This window comes from Geotrypetes seraphini, chromosome 13, assembly GCF_902459505.1.
Source record: "Geotrypetes seraphini chromosome 13, aGeoSer1.1, whole genome shotgun sequence".
NCBI lineage: Eukaryota > Metazoa > Chordata > Amphibia > Gymnophiona > Dermophiidae > Geotrypetes > Geotrypetes seraphini.
The window spans coordinates 46,727,893-46,748,729 of NC_047096.1; the positions used below are offsets into that span (position 1 = coordinate 46,727,893).

General features: G+C 50.1%; 1 protein-coding gene across 4 annotated transcripts in view; it reads right to left on the minus strand.

Moving 5' to 3' along the window:
• APLP2 (amyloid beta precursor like protein 2) overlaps positions 1–20,837 on the minus strand; it is a 341,040-nt gene that overhangs the window by 241,306 nt on the left and 78,897 nt on the right. The window lies entirely within an intron of this gene.

Below are 20,837 nucleotides of genomic sequence, written 5' to 3' on the forward strand. Positions count from 1 at the left end.
AAAGAGTGATGTGCAAATTCAAAGATGCACGTGTAAAGAACTGAGGAAAAGATATCACCCTTTTCATGTCAGTCAAATGGCCCGACTGGAAGTCGTCCTAATCAAGCAGGCAGTCAAGAAGAAATTAGATGAATCGCCTGGTAGCGCCAAAACGGTACCACCGCCCACATCACCTAAAACGTTCGTGAAGCCTTGGGTAGGCAAAATGGCATGTGCCAAAACCGAAAGCACCGCTCCAAGAGAGGCAGGCAAACCAAGTGCCGATTCGGAGTCCATAGAGAAAATGTAAATATACTCCCAGGTTGTCTGCAGAAATGTGTAACCCCGAGAAACTAATTCAGCAGAATGGGATCCAGCCTGCCCAATGCCCCCTATCTCGGGCACCATGCGGTAAGTGGAACAACGTCCCTTAGTTCCCGAAGAACTACAAGAACCGTCCTGAGGACCAGTAACACTGAAAAGGGAAACACAAAACATAGAGACTCCAAGAACGAACTGGAAAATCTGAGGAGAATGCAAAGATACAAGCATCCTGAAAAATCTTCACAGCCCTCTGACCTGACATTATAGTGTCTTCTCCCTCATGAGAAAGCCTGAACAGTAATTGGAAGAAGTCAAGATCCCCTCAGAATGAAGTGCAGAAGGTCAGGAAATGGCAGAATAAGACTGTAGGATCTGCAAGAAGAGTCTCCTAGGAAAAATCAAGTTTCACAATGTAAAGAGGAATATACTGGAACCATGAAAACAGTACTAACCCCATGCAACATGAGCGAAATACGTATGTCCTTTAAAGTGAATACGTACTAGACTCAATCAAGATGCTGCATCTACCGCCCCGTGGAAAACAACAGCATCCTTACAGGTATCAGACAAAGCTCACATCGTTAATGAGAGCTTCAGGGATGAGGCTAACAGCCACATAGTGCGTGATCCTCCATGGGTTTGATAGAATAGGTAACTGGCTCCTGGTTAAAAGGAGCTGTACAGCCTTTTCTGTTTGGTTGGGGGGCCCGTCTACCATGTGCCATGAGAAAATGGTGACAGGAGAAACCAGCGTGATAAGCATGGAAATCTGAAGTCCAGGCCCCCTCAGAAATAGAGAAAGAGAGTCCTGTCCGCAGGAATATGCGCAGTGTCATTATGCCCATAGAGACAGCCCGAACTTGGAAACTGCTTGTACTACCTTTAGGCATAAATATCCTGTGCCACTACTAGACACATGCAGCTCAGCACAGAGGCCCAAACAAGGACAGTTACCAATAGACAAAGGCTCAATCTGCAGGGACCCCAAGAGAGACAATGAGATACCTGTGTGAAATACAGGGCACTATCTTACTGCTGATCTCACTGTGCAGTGAGTTGCCGTATGTCACCCCAGTCTGGAGACAAACCGAGACTGGGTGACCTAGCACAGGTCAGAGTCTCTCTGGTAAACCCCTTGAGTGCTAACCCCAGAGTCCGATTAAACAAGCAGCTTCCTTCAAGGGAGTACAGCAGGAACACAGACATAGACATATAAAGCTGCCCAAGCTTGTCCCAAAGCTGGTGAAACACATACAACTTGTCTGAACCGGAAAGGAGAGAAGCCCCTGCATACCCTGACCAAAGTCAGCTGGAAACAAACTACCGGAACGCTGCAGCTCTCCCGCCATCACCGGAGACCCATGCGCACGCCTGATTCTCGCTGACACGTGGCCGCTGCATCAACGCTCCTAGAAACATAGTCGGATTCGAGCCCCGCAAAATTTACCCTGCCGCGGCTTGCATAGAAAGAAAATCAGACTCTGGGAATAACCAGAAGAACGGCCCACAGCGCCGGAAAAAACATATCCCATCTCATGCGCGCTGCTATAAACCAGCACCTGCACAATCAGCTGCACATGGCCGTGACAAACACTGATGAAAGAAAGCCTCAGAATAAACAGGACTACTGCTGCACTGAAACCCAACAAAGAGATCAAGTACGAGCATGAAATCGCATCGCTACTGCTGCGCTGTAACCAACAAGGAAACAAAGCGCGTACATGCAAAGGGCGGGAAGTCCCGGCACCCTCCATGGATTTCTAGTCATAAAACTTAGCCTCAATAAAATATCCATACCTTAAATGTATGATGACCGAACCCACAGTACTAAGACTCCCAAACAGAACCTGAAGTTCAAACAACTGTAAAAGCCAGACATACTCACAGCTTGTTGTTAGGGCCGGCTTGAGCCAGTTTGCAGCAAAAGCATGGCAGAATGTAACAACTGTGGTCTTTTTTTTTTTTTACAGAGAAGGGAAAGAAGAAAAAATTTGAGACCCAGTCAGACCCTCTAGCAATGGAGGGAGGGTGAGGCAGGGACAAGGGGGGGCCCAAGTGTAACCTCTAAAGCTGGCACCGTTCAGCCGGACACCCCTGTCTCACTGAAGAGAAAAATCTCAACAGGAGAAACAGAATGGCAGTCTCACTGAAGAGAAATCTCAACAGGAGAAACAGAATGGCAGTCTCACTGAAGAGAAACCTCAACAGGAGAAAATAAAGTTCCAGCCACAGCCAGAATTCAGGAGCTAGTTGAATAGCGACCGTTTCCTGTTGGGAGATAGAGATTACTGATGAGACAGGAGGAGTGCCAGCCAATAGGACCACCTGTTAATCAGTTTCTCTATCTCCGCCTGCTGGTAGATGTGAGCTATCGCATTGGTCTCTGGATTCATCTGCTGCTGTTGCTAGGGAAGAGGGAAAACTATTCTGGACCTAGTCCTTAGTGGAGCACATGATTTGGTGCAAGGGTAATAGTGTTGAGTTCATGTGGTAGCAATGAACACAATATGATCAAATTTGATATAATCTCTGAAGTGAGCACACATAATACATTAGCATTTAACTTTAAAAAGGAGACCATGATAGCATGAGAAGTCTGCATCAGATAGCTTAGTAAAAACCTGGTTTAATAGTCTACTTGGAAAAGAGAAATTGTAGTTTGTTTAGGGTGAAAAAATTTATGTTTTGTGTTTTATTTTTAATTTTTTTTTGTATTTTGATTATTCTGGTTTGTAATGCACTATGTACAATCCATAAATTGAAAAAGAAAAAAAAAAAAAGACGACAAACCCTCTTGAAAGAAATCATATGCCTTAAAATCTTCAGGATTTAGCATCAATGTCTTTACATGTCCAAGCTACTGTCGGAGCCCCTCTGCTCATCTATAATGACTGAACAGATTTGATGTATTAATTTAAAAAAAGCAAGCATGACCATAGTAGTCTGTCTAAAGTTATAAAGAGGAATAAACTATATGATCCTTCTGTGTTATGAGCCATTTGATGCAATCCCTTAGCGAGAGTGAACAGTTTTTTGTTTGGCGAAGAATTCACGTTGCAGCCCTTGATAAAGCTGAAGGTGGAACAGGGCCACTATTGGGCTTTTGTGAATGTGAGAATGAAAAAAAAAAAAAAAGCAAAGTCCCACTGTATTCTATCATTATGGTAGTAAGTTGTGAATAATATGGGATTGTGTCTATGAAAACTGTTCTTAAAGACGCATTTTTGCAATTTTTTCCAAAGACTGCAATACTTAAAATGGAGTTTTTCGACCACTGTCTGGAGAAGCTCACACAGTATAAAATATATTCAACACACACACACAGTATGAAACATATTCAGTCTCATGAAGTTGGAACTTGTTGGAGCAATATATCCAAGGTCTTTTTTTCTCTACTATTTGAAACTTGTGCAGTCTCTATTGATACAATTGTTAATGTGTTTAGCCTATTTTCTGGTTATATTCTCTATATATTTTTTATGCTTTCATAGTAGTCTGTGCCATACCATGGCTGATTACCATCTTTATCTGCCATTATTTACTATGTTACTACATGTATAATATAATACTATTACATAAGAAAAGCCGCTGCTGGGTCAGACCAGTGGTCTATCATGCCCAGCAGTCCGCTCACACGGCAGCCCTTTGGTCAAAGACCAGCGCCCTGAGACTAGCCCTACCAGCGTATGTCTTTGTTCAGCAGGAACTTGTCTAACTTTGTCTTGAATCCCTGGAGGGTGTTTTCCCCATCAAATCAAAACTAATCTAGAGCTCTGTAACATAAGTAGCATTCTAGAGTGTGAAGACTACTCTGAAAAAGGCTCGCTGGCTGGCAGTACATCACATGCTCTCCTTTGGAGATACTCCTTAGGAGGACCTTAGTGACCTTAGTGACCTTGGATGTATGTACAGGTTCTTCAGGTACTCTGGGCCATTTTTTAAGGGCCTTGAGGATCAGACAACAGTTCAAAATTTATTTCTATAGTGAATGTTAAATAGCTGTGCCCAAAGTCATTTATTGTACTGTGCTGAGGTTGACCTGAAGGTTACTAGTGCATGCCTTTAAGTGTTAAATTGCTGACCCTTTAAGCCAGAGATCCCAAACTAGTCTGTGGGTCAGTTATGAATGAGCATTCTTTCTGTCTTAAAATCTAGCCTGCAAAAGGAGAAATTAGGTTCTTACCTGCTAATTTACTTTCTTTTAGCCTCTCCAAATAAATATAAATATTTATTTATTTATTTGGAGAGGCTAAAAGAAAGTAAATTAGCAGGTAAGGCTATTCGGCAGACTGATAGGAATAGGGAAAGGTACCTATTATGTATTATTCCAGAGTTTTGTTTCGGTCTCCTGCTGATCATGATGAGATATATATCATATATATATATCATATCTATCTATCTATCTCTATCATCATGATCAGCAGGTGGAGACCGAAACAAAACCCTGGAATAGTACATAATAGGTACCTTTCCCTATTCCTATCAGTCTGCCGAATAGCCAAGCAGAACTAAGAATGCGAATCAGAAATAAACAAGACTCCGAACAGGAGTAACAACTAATATACCTGAATGCTGTTGGAAAATGCAAAGGAGCGATCCCAGCAAGAAAATGTCCCCACAGCTCACCAGCCGAGCCACAGCCACTGTTCTTCAATTCGCCCCAGCCCTAGAAAAATACTAGAACCCACAGAAAAGCACAGTTACTTACCGTATCCAGGGACAGCAGGCATATATTCTCACATGTGGGTGACGTCATCTACGGAGCCCCGATGCGGAAGCATTTTCAAGCAAACTTGATTGAAGATTTAAGTTTGCTCTGCTGCTCCACGCATGCGTGCCTTCCTGCTCCACTAGGGGGCGCATCCCCTCGTGGTCTCCAGTTCACTTAACTAGCAAAGAAGCCAACCTCGGGGAGGTGGGCGGGTTGTGAGAATATATGCCTGCTGTCCCTGGATAACACCTGTTACGGTAAGTAACTGTGCTTTATCCCAGGACAAGCAGGCATGATATTCTCACATGTGGGTGACCTCCAAGCTAACTGAAAAGGGATGGAGGGAAGTTGGCAATTTAAGCAAATAGATTTCGCAAAACCGATTGGCCGTACCGGCCATCGCTCCTGGACAGTGAGTCCAGACAGTAGTGGGAGGTGAAAGTATGAACCGAAGACCACGTAGCAGCCTTGCAGATTTCCTCGATAGGTGTGGACCTGAGGAACGCTACAGAGGCTGCCATTGCTCGTACCTTGTGTCCCGTTACTCGACCATGCAGCGCGAGACCAGCCTGAGCGTAGCAGGAATCAAGTTAAAAAAGAAAAATTCGTGCACAGCGACTTAATCGAGAAAAAACAAGAAAAAATCGCGGTGCTAGAAGGCAGTTGGGGCAGAGCCTGAAATAACACGACTTCTAGGCTCAGCGGAAAATTTTGAACTGGAGACCACGAGGGGATGCGCCCCCTAGTGGAGCAGGAAGGCACGCATGCGTGGAGAAGCAGAGCAAACTTAAATCTTCAATCAAGTTTGCTTGAAAATGCTTCCGCATCAGGGCTCCGTAGATGACGTCACCCACATGTGAGAATATCATGCCTGCTTGTCCTGGGATCAAAACAAAATCTGCACACGCAACCCCTCCCCAAGAACAACACGACAATAGACAGGGTGTGGTCCAATACTGGTCTGGAGAGGCTAAAAGAAGTAAATTAGCAGGTAAGAACCTAATTTCTCCTTCTATAGCAACTCTCCAGACCGGTATAGGTATCTTACAAGCGGGACGTACCAAAGCAGTCCCCATCATGGGTGGGACCCCGAAAGAGTCCCCATCATGGGTGGGACCCCGAAAGTAACTACTATAAAACCTTTGCATTCATGCTGAAATTAGGAACACAGAACAAAAGGAGGGAAAAAATGTATATATCCCACAATCCTAAGCCTGACCCATTTATTCAAATTTCCACTACTGGTCTGGCGATGAAAACAAAAACAAAAAAACTGTGGATATAGATGTTCTGGAGATAATTTATTAAACACTGACATATAAAACCATGAAAGTTCAATTTAAAAAGTACAATGCTAAAAAAATATTGTGATAAAAATTCAAACCGGACCCTACACGGTCCGTGTTTCGGCGAACACGCCTTCCTCAGGGGTCCAATGGTTTGTAAACTCACACATAAAGAATTGGACTGAAAACAGCCCTTAGCATTTTTTTGCTACTTCAGCTTGTCTGTGGTGTTCTTTGCTCACATGTTTAAAGACAATAGACTGTTTTCAGTCCAATTCTTTATATGAAAGTTTGCAAACCATCGGACCCCCTGAGGAAGGCGTGTTTGCCGAAACACGGACCGTGTAGGGTCCGGTTGGATTTTTATCACAATATTTTTTTAGCATTGTACTTTTTTAATTGAATTTTCATGGTTTTATATGTCAGTGTTTAATAAATTATCTCCAGAACATCTGAATCCACAGTTTGTTTTCATTGGTGGATTATTTTCAATGTGGATCATTAGGTCTCCCCATTTTTCTTTGTTGTGCTGCACTACTGGTCTGGAACACCTGTTTTAAAAGTTTACAAATTAATGTGCTTCCCTTCACTATGACGTGCTAAACGGGATTGCAAAATCTACCATATTTTTCGCTCCATAAGACACACCTGACCATAAGAAGCACCCTAGATTTAGAGGAGGAAAATAAATAAAACCAAAACATTCTGAATCAAATTCTCCCTGCCAGGCTTTGCACCCAACCCCACACTCCTTGGCAGGCTCTGTCTCCTGTCCTCCCTCTGTTGGTCTAGCAGGCAGGCCCCATACCCCCCACGCACCTTAAGTCATCCCACCATACCCTCCAATGTACCTTAAATCATCCCCCATACCCTCACGTGCCCCCCCCAGTACCTTAAATCATCCCACAATACCCCCATGTGCCCCCCAGAACCTTTATTAATCATCCCCCCATACCTTTTTAAATTCCTCTCTCAGACAGCTGCCTCATCTATTTCCCAGCCAGCGGCGCACAGGCCAGAAGCGCAGAGATCAGGAACAAGCCCTCCGCGCTCCCGTGCCGATCTCCGAATGGCTGAAGTCAGTTCTCACAAGTCCCAAATACACACACACACACACGAGAAAATCTTTTATGAGAAGGCATGGTTTTTTCAGGCTCTTGTAACACAAAAGAGACGGGAACAAAAACATGCAGTAATCAGATTTCTATTTCACTGGGTGAATTGAACAATTGTTCCTTTATATAATTTTTTTCTGTATCTGAGTTCCGACTTTGGCTATGCTTCATTTGCAGACAAACTTGGTTTAGAGTTGCTAACTGATGCAATGGCTCTTTCTCTCTCTCTCTATCTATCTATAGCGTGCTTGCGCATTTCAATCACCGTGGTGCCGTGCCGCACATGCGCAGTAGGCCGATCTGTCTGAGGAGGAGGCAGAGTAGCGCTAAGCACGACCATCTCACAAACAGAAACTGCATGCACAGTGTGTGTATTAAAGAGAAGGAAAAGTTGGAAAAATTTCTGCTGCTCTGTCACCAAACGGGTCTGACACAGCCAGCGTGCAGCGGGATGGGAGAAGGGGGCTTGAGGGAATGGGTTTGGAGCTGGGGCTGAAAATAGGGGACATATGAGGAAGGAGACTTTCTAGCACCCGTTAATATAACGGGTAAACACTAGTATATCTATATATACACACACACCCCATATTTTTTCTTCTATAGGATGCACCTGCCCATAACACGCACCCACCTGTAGAGGAAGAAAAAACAAGGGAAAAAAAAATTTTGAACCAAATAGTGTGCTCTGTACCGTCCCCCCTCTGGGTGGTCTAGTGGTAGGCTGGGAAAGGATACAGGGCATGTCTAGTGGTGGGCACTTGTAATGATGGGCACATGGCAGCCAGCCGGAAAGCCCCCCTCCCTCCCCACTGTACTTTTATTTTCATCCCGGCAGTCCAGCGCACTTTCCACACTCCTGCCTTGCTGGATGGCTGCCTCCTGATCGGTTTCCCTTACTCTCTTCCGGCAGCGGCTGTGCAGTGCACAAGGCAGGCGTGTGCTTTTTGCATGCCTGCCTGGTCCCGCACCGCTCCATGAATGGCTGCGGTCAGTTCTTGCAGGACTCATGAGAACGGACGGCAGCCAGAATGCAGTACGGGACCAGGCAAGCACGCAAAAAGCACTGGTCCATGGATCAGTGGTTGAAGAACACTGGTCTATGGTACATTCTGAACAAACAAAAGAAGAGGTACTAGAGATGTCAAATCTAACCATGTGGTCACAAATTCTTTATTTGCAGTTACATTCTACCATACTATGGTGCAGGGGTTAGAGCTACAGCCTCAGTATCCTGAGGTTGAGGGTTCAAATCCATACTGCTCCTTGTGACCCTGGGCAAGTCACTTGGTCCCTGTCCCCCCCCCCACCCCACTGCCCCAGGTACATTAGATAGATTGTGAGCCTGCCGGGTATAGACAGGAATAAAATGCTTAAATAGCTGAATAAATCCATGTAAACTGTTCTGAGCTCCACTGGGAGAACAATATAGAAAACTGAATAAATAAAATTTCTGTGATTTGTTGTATATGCTTTCTTTCAATATTTGTTTTTTCTCAATGGCAGTTTGAAATTTATTTCAAAAATGAATTAAAAAAAAAATAGGCTGGTGGACAGAACCTCCCATTCTCTTGGGTCTAACTAATGTCTGCTGAGAAAAGTCAGCCTGAACTGAAAAGTGCACAGCTGAGATTGCTGAGAGATGATTCTCTGCCCAAAAATACCCCATCTCCAATGACACCAATGCACTCCCCCAGGTCAACTTATATATGCTACTCTGTGGCACTGAACAACACTCATACTGTTTTCCCCTCTAGAAAAGGCAGAAAATGCAATAGGGTTGACCAAACTGATAGGCCACAAAGCTTTCTGAACTGACAATACCCTTAACCAAGTCCATATACAATGGGCTCAACAAACCTAAAGACCTAAATCTGTTATGACTATCAAGTCCATTAGGTTAAGAACATAAGAGTTGCCGTATTGGGACAGACTGAAGGACCATCAAAGCCCAGTATCCTGTTTCCAACAGTAGCCAACAAAGGTCACAAAGTACCTGGCAAGATCCCACAGAGAAAAAAAAGCACAGTTACTTACCGTAACAGGTGTTATCCAGGGACAGCAGGCAGATATTCTTAACGTATGGGTGACGTCACCGACGGAGCCCCGGTACGGACACTTTTAACTAGAAAGTTCTAGTTGACCGCACTGCGCATGCGCGGGTGCCTTCCCGCTCGACGGAGGAGAGCGTGGTCCCCAGTTAAGATAAGCCAGCTAAGAAGCCAACCCGGGGAGGAGGGCGGGTCCTAAGAATATCTGCCTGCTGTCCCTGGATAACACCTGTTACGGTAAGTAACTGTGCTTTATCCCAGGACAAGCAGGCAGCATATTCTTAACGTATGGGTGACCTCCAAGCTAACAGAGAGGGAGGAGGGATGGTTGGCCATTAGGAAAATAAATTTTGTAACACAGATTGGCCGAAGTGTCCATCCCGTCTGGAGAAGGCATCCAGACAGTAGTGAGTAGTGAACGTGTGAACTGAGGACCAACGTGTGAACTGAGGACCTTGCAGATTTCCTCGATGGGCGTGGAACGGAGGAAAGCCACAGAAGCAGCCATAGCTCTGACCCTGTGGGCCGTGACAGCACCTTCCAGTGAGAGACCGGCCCGAGCATAACAGAACGCAATGCAGGCAGCAAGCCAGTTGGAAAGCGTTCGTTAAGAGACAGGGCGACCTAGACGGTTAGGGTCGAAGGACAGAGCTGAGGTGAAGAGCGGTGAGCCCTGGTACGGTCAAGGTAGTATGCAAGGGCACGCTTACAATCCAGCGTGTGTAACGCCTGTTCTCCAGGATGAGAAAGCACAGTTACTTACCGTAACAGGTGTTATCCAGGGACAGCAGGCATATATTCTCACATGTGGGTGACGTCATCTACGGAGCCCCAGCGCGGACAGCTTTTCAAGCAAACTTGATTGAAGTTTCAAGTTTGCACACTGCACCACGCATGTGCTAGCCTTCTTGCCCACTAGAGGGCGCATCCCCACCTCGTGGTCCTCAGTTCCATATCAAGCAAAGATAAAAAGCCATCCCCGGGGAGGAGGGCGGGTTGTGAGAATATATGCCTGCTGTCCCTGGATAACACCTGTTACGGTAAGTAACTGTGCTTTATCCCAGGACAAGCAGGCATGATATTCTCACATGTGGGTGACCTCCAAGCCAACCAAAAAAGTGCAGGTGGGAGGATGGCAATTTAGGAAAACAGGTTACGTAACACCGACTGGCCAAACCGGCCGTCGCTTCTGGACAAAGTGTCCAGACAGTAGTGGGAGGTGAACGTATGAACCGAAGACCAAGTGGCAGCTTTACATATGTCCTCCATAGGCGTGGATCGGAGGAAAGCAACCGAAGCTGCCATCGCTCGGACCTTATGCCCCGTGACTCGACCCGAGAGCGGGAGACCAGCCTGAGCGTAGCAAAAAGAAATACAAGCAGCCAACCAGTTGGACAAGGTGCGCTTAGAAACAGGGTGTCCTAAACGATTAGGGTCAAAGGACAAAAACAATTGAGGAACCTTCCGATGAGACTTGGTACGTTGGAGATAAAAGGCCAACGCCCTCTTACAGTCAAGCGTATGAAGCGCCGCCTCACCAGGATGAGAGTGGGGCTTCGGAAAGAATACCGGAAGAACAATGGACTGATTGAGGTGGAAATCAGACACAACCTTAGGCAAAAATTTAGGGTGGGTGCGAAGAACCACCTTATCATGATGAAACACCGTGAAAGGAGGATCCGCAACCAAAGACTGCAGTTCACTAATTCGACGAGCGGACGTGAGCGCAATCAAAAAGACCACTTTCCAAGTGAGAAACTTAAGATGAGATTTGTCGATAGGCTCAAAAGGCGGCTTCATCAGCTGAGCTAAGACCACATTAAGATCCCAAACTACAGGAGGAGGTTTCAGAGGAGGATGGACATTCACTAAACCCTTCATGAAACGAGTAACCAGAGGATGAAGAGAGAGGGAACGAACCTCGAGGTGCCGATGGAACGCCGCAATGGCACTAAAATGCACCCGAATGGAAGTCGTCTTCAGTCCAGACCTCGACAGATGCAACAAATATTCCAGCACCGAAGACACGGGAACTGAACTCGGGTCTAAACGATTCGAGGAGCACCAGGATGAAAATCTGGTCCACTTCTGGGAATAACAAAGTCTAGTCGAGGCCTTGCGCGAGGCTTCCAAAATCTCCCTCACCGACTGAGAAACCGGAACCGAAGTCAAGGGGAAAGGAACCAAGCGGTCAGATGTAACGACTGAAGATTGGGATGTAACAGCGAACCCCGACCCTGAGACAGCAGAGAGGGAAAGACAGGCAGAAGCAGCGGTTCCCTGACACTGAGTTGAAGCAGAAGGGAGAACCAGTGCTGTCTGGGCCAACGAGGCGCAATGAGAATCATAGTCACTCTGGTCGATTTGAGATGCACCAGCGTTCTCAATATCAGAGGAAAGGGAGGAAACGCATAAAGGAACCTCCCTTCCCAGTCGAGAAGAAAGGCATCGGCCTCGAGACGGTCCCGGGAGTACAACCGGGAACAGTAGAGGGGCAGTTTGCGAGTCTCCGGGGAGGCAAACAGATCCACCTGAGGAGTCCCCCAGCGGTCGAAGACCTCGCGCAGAACCCGGGAGATCAGCGACCACTGAGCTTGTCTGCCAGACAGTTCCTTTCTCCCTGAATGTAAACAGCGCGAAGGAATATGTTCTGAGAGACTGCCCATTCCCAAAGGCGCAGGGCTTCCTGGCACAGAGGCCAAGAGCCCGTCCCCCCTTGCTTGTTGACATAATACATTGCCACCTGGTTGTCCGTCCTTACAAGCACTACTTGATCGTGCAGGAGGTGACAGAAAGCTCGAGCAGCCAGAAAAATGGCACGAAGCTCCAACACATTGATGTGACAAAGACGGTCCGCGGCCGACCATAGACCCTGCGTGCGAAGACCGTCTAGATGTGCCCCCCACGCGTACTCCGAAGAGTCCGTGGTCAGGACCTTGCGACACGGAGGAACGAGAAACAGCAAACCCCCGGAAAGATTTGAAGAGTTGGCCCACCAACGGAGCGATTGTCTCAAAGAAGGAGTCACTGTTATCGGACAAGAGACTGGGTCGCGATCCTGCCGCCACTGAGAGGCCAGCGTCCACTGAGCAAGCCTCAGGTGCAAGCGGGCGAAGGGAGTGACGTGGACCGTCGATGCCATGTGGCCCAGCAGTATCATCATGTGCTGAGCCGACACCACGGATCGCTTCAAAACTTGGCGACTCAACCGAAGCAAGGCCTCCCGCCGAAGAGGGGGGAGGAAAGAGCGGAGGCGAACCGTGTCCAGCACGGCTCCAATAAACTGGAGAGACTGAGCCGGGCACAACTGAGACTTGGGAAAGTTCACTTCGAACCCCAATCATTGAAGTAAGATGATAGTCTGTTGGGTCGCTAAGATAACCCCCTCCCTGGTCGGGGCCTTGATCAGCCAATCGTCCAGGTAGGGAAAGACCTGCAGCCCCCGAGAGCGCAGGGCAGCCGTGACCACCACCATACACTTGGTGAACACCCGAGGGGAGGACGCCAGACCAAAGGGAAGAACTCGATACTGAAGGTGCAAATCTCCCACTTGGAACCGTAAGAACTTGCGGAAAGCGGGATGCACCGGAACATGGGTATATGCTTCCTTCAAGTCGAGGGAGCACATCCAATCCCCTTCTTCCAACAGTGGATATAAAACCGGAAGCGACAACATACGGAACTTCTCCCGGACCAGGCACTTGTTGAGCCTCCGGAGGTCCAAAATGGGGCGCAAGTCCCCGGTCTTTTTCGGGACCAAAAAGTAACGGGAGTAAAACACCCGCCCCCTCTGATCGAGAGGCACCAGTTCGACTGCTCGGAGGTTCAACAAGGCCCTGGCCTCGATCAGGAGAAGGGCCAACTGGCTTCGAGTCTGTGGGCAAGCCCTGGTGGCGGAGGCCGACCCTCCCGCCGTCGAAGAGCCCGAGGATGGCTTCTTGGATGATCCTGGAGCTGAGGAGGGAAGTGGAGACTTACCCGAGGCCTGTTTGGATGAGGCAACCTGCTTCGAAGGCATCGAGGGTCGAGGCCGAGGTCGAGGTCAAGGCCGGGGCCGAAGCCGAGGCCGAACTCGAGGCCTTCCCCGACGGGGACTCGACGGCGAAAAGTTCCGCCATGCGGGCCTTACGACGTGTGAGAGCCCTCTTTTGGAAGGTGGCACACTTGGCACACGAGTCTGTCGGGTGCTGGGGCCCCAAGCACCGTAAACAGCACCGGTGAGGGTCTGTGATTGACAGGAGTCGGTCACACCGACCGCACTTTTTAAAACCCGTGACAGGCCGGGACATGGGCCCAAAAAGTGGTCGGGAACAAACGAGGTTCCATGGCCGCGGCTACCGGGAGCCCCCGGAGCGACGGAAAAAAGAAAACTTTTTTTTTTTTAACTATAAACGAAAAACAATGAAAAGAAAACAAAGCTAAACGCAGCGACCGCGTCGAAAAAGTACACAGCCGCGGCGACAGAAGGCAAATAGAGAGCACAATTTTCCACAGGGCTTCTGGCTCCGCGGATGAAATTGAACTGAGGACCACGAGGTGGGGATGCGCCCTCTAGTGGGCAAGAAGGCTAGCACATGCGTGGTGCAGTGTGCAAACTTGAAACTTCAATCAAGTTTGCTTGAAAAGCTGTCCGCGCTGGGACTCCGTAGATGACGTCACCCACATGTGAGAATATCATGCCTGCTTGTCCTGGGATAATGGGGTTTAGGGAAAAAGACAGGCAACACAATGGACTGGTTGAGGTGAAAAGCCGAGGGAAGGAATTTAGGATGGGTACGCATAACCACCTTGTCATGGTGAAAAACAGTGAACGGTGGATCAGCGACCAGTGCATGTATCTCACTAACCCTCCTGGCAGAGGTGATGGCAATGAGGAAAAGCACCTTCCATGTTAGAAGTTTGAGCGAAGTTGTGGCAAGAGGCTCAAAAGGGGGTTTCATGAGGGCTGATAAAACCACATTCAGGTCCCAGACGACAGGAGGAGGCTTCAGAGGTGATTTGACATTGAAGAGGCCTCTCATGAACCGGGAAACCAGTGGATGAGCCGTGAGAGGTTTTCCGAGGATAGGCTCATGAAACGCAGTGATAGCACTGAGGTGGACTCTGATTGAGGTAGATTTGAGGCCAGCGTCGGACAGAGAGAGCAAATAGTCCAGTACAGTTTCCACTGCCAACGAGGTGGGGTCGTGGTGATGCAGGAGACACCAAGAGGAGAACTTGGTCCACTTCTGATGGTAACATTGGAGGGTGGCCGGTTTCCTGGAGGCATCCAAAATGCGACGGACAGGCTGAGACAGATTCTCTGGAGAGGTCAGCCCGAGAGAAACCAAGCTGTCAGGTGGAGCGATGACAGATTGGGATGTAGTAGAGACTGATGCTGCTGCGTAAGTAGAGTAGGAAACACAGGAAGAGGAATGGGCTCCCTGGAGCTGAGCTGGAGCAGGAGGGAGAACCAGTGTTGGCGAGGCCACCGAGGAGCGATGAGAATCATGGTGGCTCTGTCCCTGCGGAGTTTGAATAGCGTCCGCAACATTAGAGGCAGTGGAGGAAAGGCATAGAGGAACCGATCCATCCAGTCAAGCAGGAATGCATCCGGGGTCAGACGATGAGGAGAGTAGAGTCTGGAGCAGAACTGGGGCAGCTGATGGTTGTGAGGAGCTGCAAAGAGGTCCACCTGAGGAGCGCCCCAGAGAGCAAAGATGGAGTGGAGTGTGGGAGGATCCAAGGTCCACTCGTGAGGTTGAAGGATGCGGCTGAGGTTGTCGGCCAGGGAGTTCTGTTCGCCCTGGATATAGACGGCCTTGAGGAAGAGACGGCGGGCCGTGGCCCAGGTCCAGATGCGGATGGCCTCCTGACAGAGGAGGGGAGATCCGGTGCCGCCTTGCTTGTTTATGTAGTACATGGCGACTTGGTTGTCTGTGCACAGGAGAAGAACCTGAGGCTAGAGAAGGTGCTGGAAGGCCTTGAGAGCATAGAACATGGCCCTAAGTTCCAGGAAATTGATGTGATGTTGATGCTCCTGAGGGGTCCAGAGTCCCTGGGTGCGAAGATCTCCCATGTGAGCTCCCCATGCATAGGGGGAGGCATTTGTGGTTATGATCATGGAGTGAGGGGGTAGATGAAAGAGTAGACCCCTGGAAAGATTTGAGGAGTTCAACCACCAGTGAAGAGATTGCTGAAGAGACGATGTCACAGAGATGGGATGAGAAAGAAGATCCGTGGTCTGTGACCATTGGTTGGCAAGAGTCCATTGAGGTGTCCTGAGGTGGAGTCGCGCCAGAGGAAGCACATGGACCATCGAGGCCATGTGGCCCAGGAGGACCATCATCTGTCGGGCAGGAATGGAGTGATGAAGGAGCACCTGACGACAGAGGTGGAGCAGGGTCCGTTGACGGTTGGAGGGGAGAAACGCCCTCATTAGTGTGGTGTCGAGAACTGCTCCAATGAACTGAAGTCGCTGTGTGGGAAGCAGATGCGACTTGGGGTAGTTGATCTCGAACCCCAGGAGATGGAGGAAAGAGATGGTGTGATGAGTGGCTTGTAGCACAAGTGGAGACGTAGGTGCTTTCACCAACCAATCGTCCAAGTAGGGGAACACCTGGAGGTTGTGAGACCTGAGGAAGGCCGCCACCACAATAAGGCACTTGGTGAACACCCTGGGCGATGAAGCGAGGCCAAAAGGTAGCACTTTGTACTGATAGTGACGGTGCTGTATCCGAAAACGTAGGTAGCGACGTGAAATCGGATTGATTGGGATGTGAGTGTAGGCCTCTTTGAGGTCCAGGGAACATAGCCAGTCGTGTTGAGAGAGAAAAGGGTAAAGCGTGGCAAGGGAGAGCATTCTGAACTTCTCCTTGACCAGACACTTGTAGAGGTCCCTGAGATCGAGGATGGGACGGAGGTCTCCTGTCTTCTTGGGAACCAGGAAGTAGCGGGAGTAGAATCCCTGACCCCTGTGGTCCGGAGGCACCTCTTCGATGGCATTGAGAAGAAGGAGGGATTGGACCTCCCTCAGGAGGAGGGGGGTTTGGGAGGAGTGAGAAGCAGACTCTACGGTAGGATTGTCTGGTGGAAGAGTCTGGCTATGCCCTGGAGGAAAAAGTCAAAAGGGCTGAGAAGGTTTTGACAGAGGGAGAGGCTTGGCAGGTTGGTGAGACTGTGAGCGAGCCTGAGTTTGATGCTGTTGACGAGGTCGGCGAGGCTGCTGTTGAGGCGGGATGAGAAGTCTGGCCGAGAACCGGCGTTGGTAGGAAGACTGCTGTCTGTAGGGGCGAGCAGGCGGGGTCTTCTTTTTAGGCTTCACCAGGGTGTCCCACCTGGTCTCGTGAGCCGAGAGTTTTTGGGTTGTTGAGTCCAGGGACTCCCCGAATAGTTCATCACCAAGACAAGGTGCATTAGCCAGGCGGTCTTGGTGGTTAATGTCGAGGTCAGAAACTATCAACCAGGCCAGACGCCGTATGGCAACAGCCATGGCAGATGCTCGAGAGGTCAGCTCAAATGAGTCATAAATGGAGCGCACGATGAATTTCCGGAGTTGGAGCAGACTGGAAATTTGTTGTTGAAAAAGAGGTACCTTACGTTCAGGGATGTATTTTTGTAAGGCGGAGAGTTGTTGCACCAGATGCTTCATGTAGAAGGAGAAGTGAAAGGTGTAATTATTTGCCCTGTTGGCCAGCATTGCATTCTGGAAAGGGCGCTTGCAAAACTTATCCATAGTTTTTCCCTCTCTGCCAGGAGGGGTGGAGGCATAGACACTGGAGCCCTGAGTTTTCTTTAAGGTGGACTCCACCAGGAGAGATTCATGGGGCAATTGAGGCTTGTCAAAACCTGGGATGGGAATGACCCGATACAAGCTATCCAATTTGCGAGGGGCCCCCGGGACAGTGAGGGGGTTCTCCCAGTTCTTATAAAAAGTTTCCCGTAGGATGTCATGTACGGGTAACTTGAGGAATTCCTTAGGAGGTTGCTCAAAGTCTAAGGCATCGAGAAAGGCCTGTGACTTTTTAGAGTCGGACCCTAAGGGAATGGAAAGAGCAGCAGACATCTCTCTAAAGAATTTGGTGAACGAGGACTGTTCAGGTTTTGAGACGGTATCAGTCACTGAAGGTTCCTCGTCCGTGGAGGAAGCGTCTTCCTCGGTACCGTGTGGGGATTCTTCCCATAAGTCTGGGTCCCTGATGTCGGGGTGCGCACGGCGGGACATCGGTGTGGAGGGCTCGGCATGGCGGGTTTTGGAGAGAGACTTGCCAGAGCGGACCGAGGCGGTACCGGGTGAGGAAGACCGGTGCCGTACCTGGTACCGAGGAGGATCGGCATCAGAGCGGGTCTGTACCGTAGGTTGGGAAAGATGTGGCTCAGCCGAGAGGACCGGCATGGAAGTGTTGAGCGGTACCGAGGGGGTCGACACCGATGGAACGGTGCGAGGCTCGGACCGGTCCCGTACCGGAAGGTGCGGTGCCAGCAACGCCGGCAACAGTTGTTGGAGCTGTTGTTGCAGCTGCTCCTGTAACTGTGTTTGGAGTATGGCCGCGATGCGGTCGTCCAGGGGAGGCACCGGTACCGCTTTTTTCTTCTTCGGTACCATAGGTGCCGCTCTACGCTCCGGCGATGAGGAGGCCGATGACGAGGCACTCACCGATATCGGAGCGGAGCGTTTGCGGGGTCGATGCGGTGCCGGGGTCGCAACCGTGGCAGGAGGGCGCTCAAGGGAAGTGGAAGGCTTCTTAGCCGGCTTGCCTGGGGCCAGCAACCCCGAAGAAGGATCCGGTGGAGTCGAAGTAGTCGGTGTCGACTTTTGCGGTGCCGTCGACATTGCGGCAGATTCCATGGCAGATCCGGTACCGAATAGAATATTTTGCTGGATCTGCCTATTTTTTAAGGTGCGCTTTTTAAGCGTAGCACAGCGGATGCAGGTGTCCGCCCGATGCTCTGGACCCAAGCACTGCAGGCACCAATTGTGCGGGTCGGTAAGAGAGATCGGGCGTGCACACCGCTGGCACTTCTTAAAGCCCGGTTGAGGGGGCATGAAGGGAAACACGGCCTCCACAAAATCAAAGTCGGAGGCCTGTATGGTGGCAACAGGCCCCGCCGGGGCCGGCCTGAAAAATAAAGAAAATCTGACAATTTTTTTTTTGAAAACAACGAAAAATTACACGAGCGGGAAGGCAGGAATTGATTTTTCAACGGCCGCTGAAAACACATGCGTTTTCTTCGCTCCGTGGAAACGAATAAACTGGGGACCACGCTCTCCTCCGTCGAGCGGGAAGGCACCCGCGCATGCGCGGTGCGATCAACTAGAACTTTCTAGTTAAAAGTGTCCGTACCGGGGCTCCGTCGGTGACGTCACCCATACGTTAAGAATATGCTGCCTGCTTGTCCTGGGATAAGCAGATTTTATGCTGCTTATCCTAGGAATAAGCAGTGGATTTCCCCAAGTCATCTTAATAGTGGCTATGGTCTTCTCTTTTAGAAAGATATCGAAACATTTCTTAAACCCCAAGCTAATTGCTTTTACCACATTCTCCAGCAACAAATTCCAGAGTTTAATTACATGTTGAGTGCAGAAATATTTTCTCTGGTTTTAAACCTATTGCTTAGTAGTTTAATTGTACGTCCCCCTCAGTATTTTATAGACATGTATCATATCTCCCTTGAGCTGTCTCTTCTACAAGCTAAAGAGCCCTAGCCGCTTTAGCCTTTCCTCATAGGGAAATTATCCCATCTATTTTATCATTTTCATTGCCTCTGTACCTTTTCTAATTCAGTTATATCTTTTTTTGAGCTGCAGCAACCTGTACCATGAAGCAATACAAAGGCATTATAACATTCTCATCTTTTTCCATTCCTTTCCTAATTCTTAACAATTTATTTGCTTTCTTAGCTGCTGATTCACACTGAACTAAGGGCTTCAATGTATACTCAACAATGACACCTAGATCCATTTCCTGGGAAGTGACTCCCAACATGGAACACTACCGTATTTTCTCGCATATAACGCGCGCGTTATACGTGGTTTTTACGTACCGCGCATACCCTCGCACGTTATACGCGTGAGCGCGTTGTACAAAATTTTTTTTACATAGTTCCCCCCCCCCCCGACGTCCGATTCACCCCCCGCAGGACCGCTCGCACCCCCACCCCGAAGGACCGCTCGCACGCACTCCCACCCGCACCCCCACAGCCTCCCGACCCCCCCCCCCATCATGTACAAGCTCCTACCGGTGTCCTGCTGCTTCCTCTTGGCGGTCCCGACACCCGATACGATCGGGGCAAGAGGGAGCTCAAGCCCTCTTGCCCCAGCCAACCGCGGCACCCCCGACACGATCAGGGCAAAAGGGAGCCCAAGCCCTCTTGCCCCGCCGACTCCCCAACTCACCGACAATATCGGGCCAGGAGGGAGCCCAAGTCCTCCTGGCCCTGGCGAACCCCCCCCCCTAGTTGTTCGGGCCAGGAGGGAGCTCAAACCCTCCTGGCCACGGCGACCCCCTACCCCCACCCCGCACTACATTACGGGCAGGAGGGATCCCAGGCCCTCCTGCCCTCGACGCAAACCCCCCTCCCCCCAACGACCGCCCCCCCCAAGAACCTCCAACCGCCCCCCCAGCCGACCCGCGACCCCCCTGGCCGACCCCCCTTCCCCGTACCTTTGTGTAGTTGGCCGGACAGACGGGAGTCAAACTCGCCTGTCCGGCAGGCAGCCAACGACAGAATGAGGCCGGATTGGCCCATCCGTCCCAAAGCTCCGCCTACTGGTGGGGCCTAAGGTGCCTGGGCCAATCAGAATAGGCCCGGGAGCCTTAGGTCCCACCTGGGGGCGGCGCCTGAGGCACATGGGCCTAATCCGACCATGTGCCCAAGGCCCCGCCCCCAGGAGGGACCTAAGGCTCCCAGGCCTATTCTGATTGGCCCCGGCGCCTTAGGCCCCACCAGTAGGCGGAGCTTTGGGACGGATGGGCCAATCCGGCCTCATTCCGTTGTTGGCTGCCTGCCGGACAGGCGGGTTTGGCTCCTGTCTGTCCGGCCAACTACACAAAGGTATAGGGAGGGGGGTGGGGGTGTCGTGGGGGTCGGCCAGGGGGGTCGCGGGTCGGCTGGGGGGACGGTCGGAGGTTCTTGGGGGGGGCGGTCGTTGGGAGGGGGGTTTGCGTCGAGGGCAGGAGGGCCTGGGATCCCTCCTGCCCGTAATGTAGTGCGGGGTGGGGGTAGGGGGTCGCGTGGCCAGGAGGATTTGGGCTCCCTCCTGGCCCTGAACAACTAGCGAGGGGGGGGGGGTCGCCAGGGCCAGGAGGACTTGGGCTCCCTCCTGGCCCAATATTGTCGGGGAGTTGGGGAGTCGGCAGGGCAAGAGGGCTTGGGCTCCCTTTTGCCCCGATCG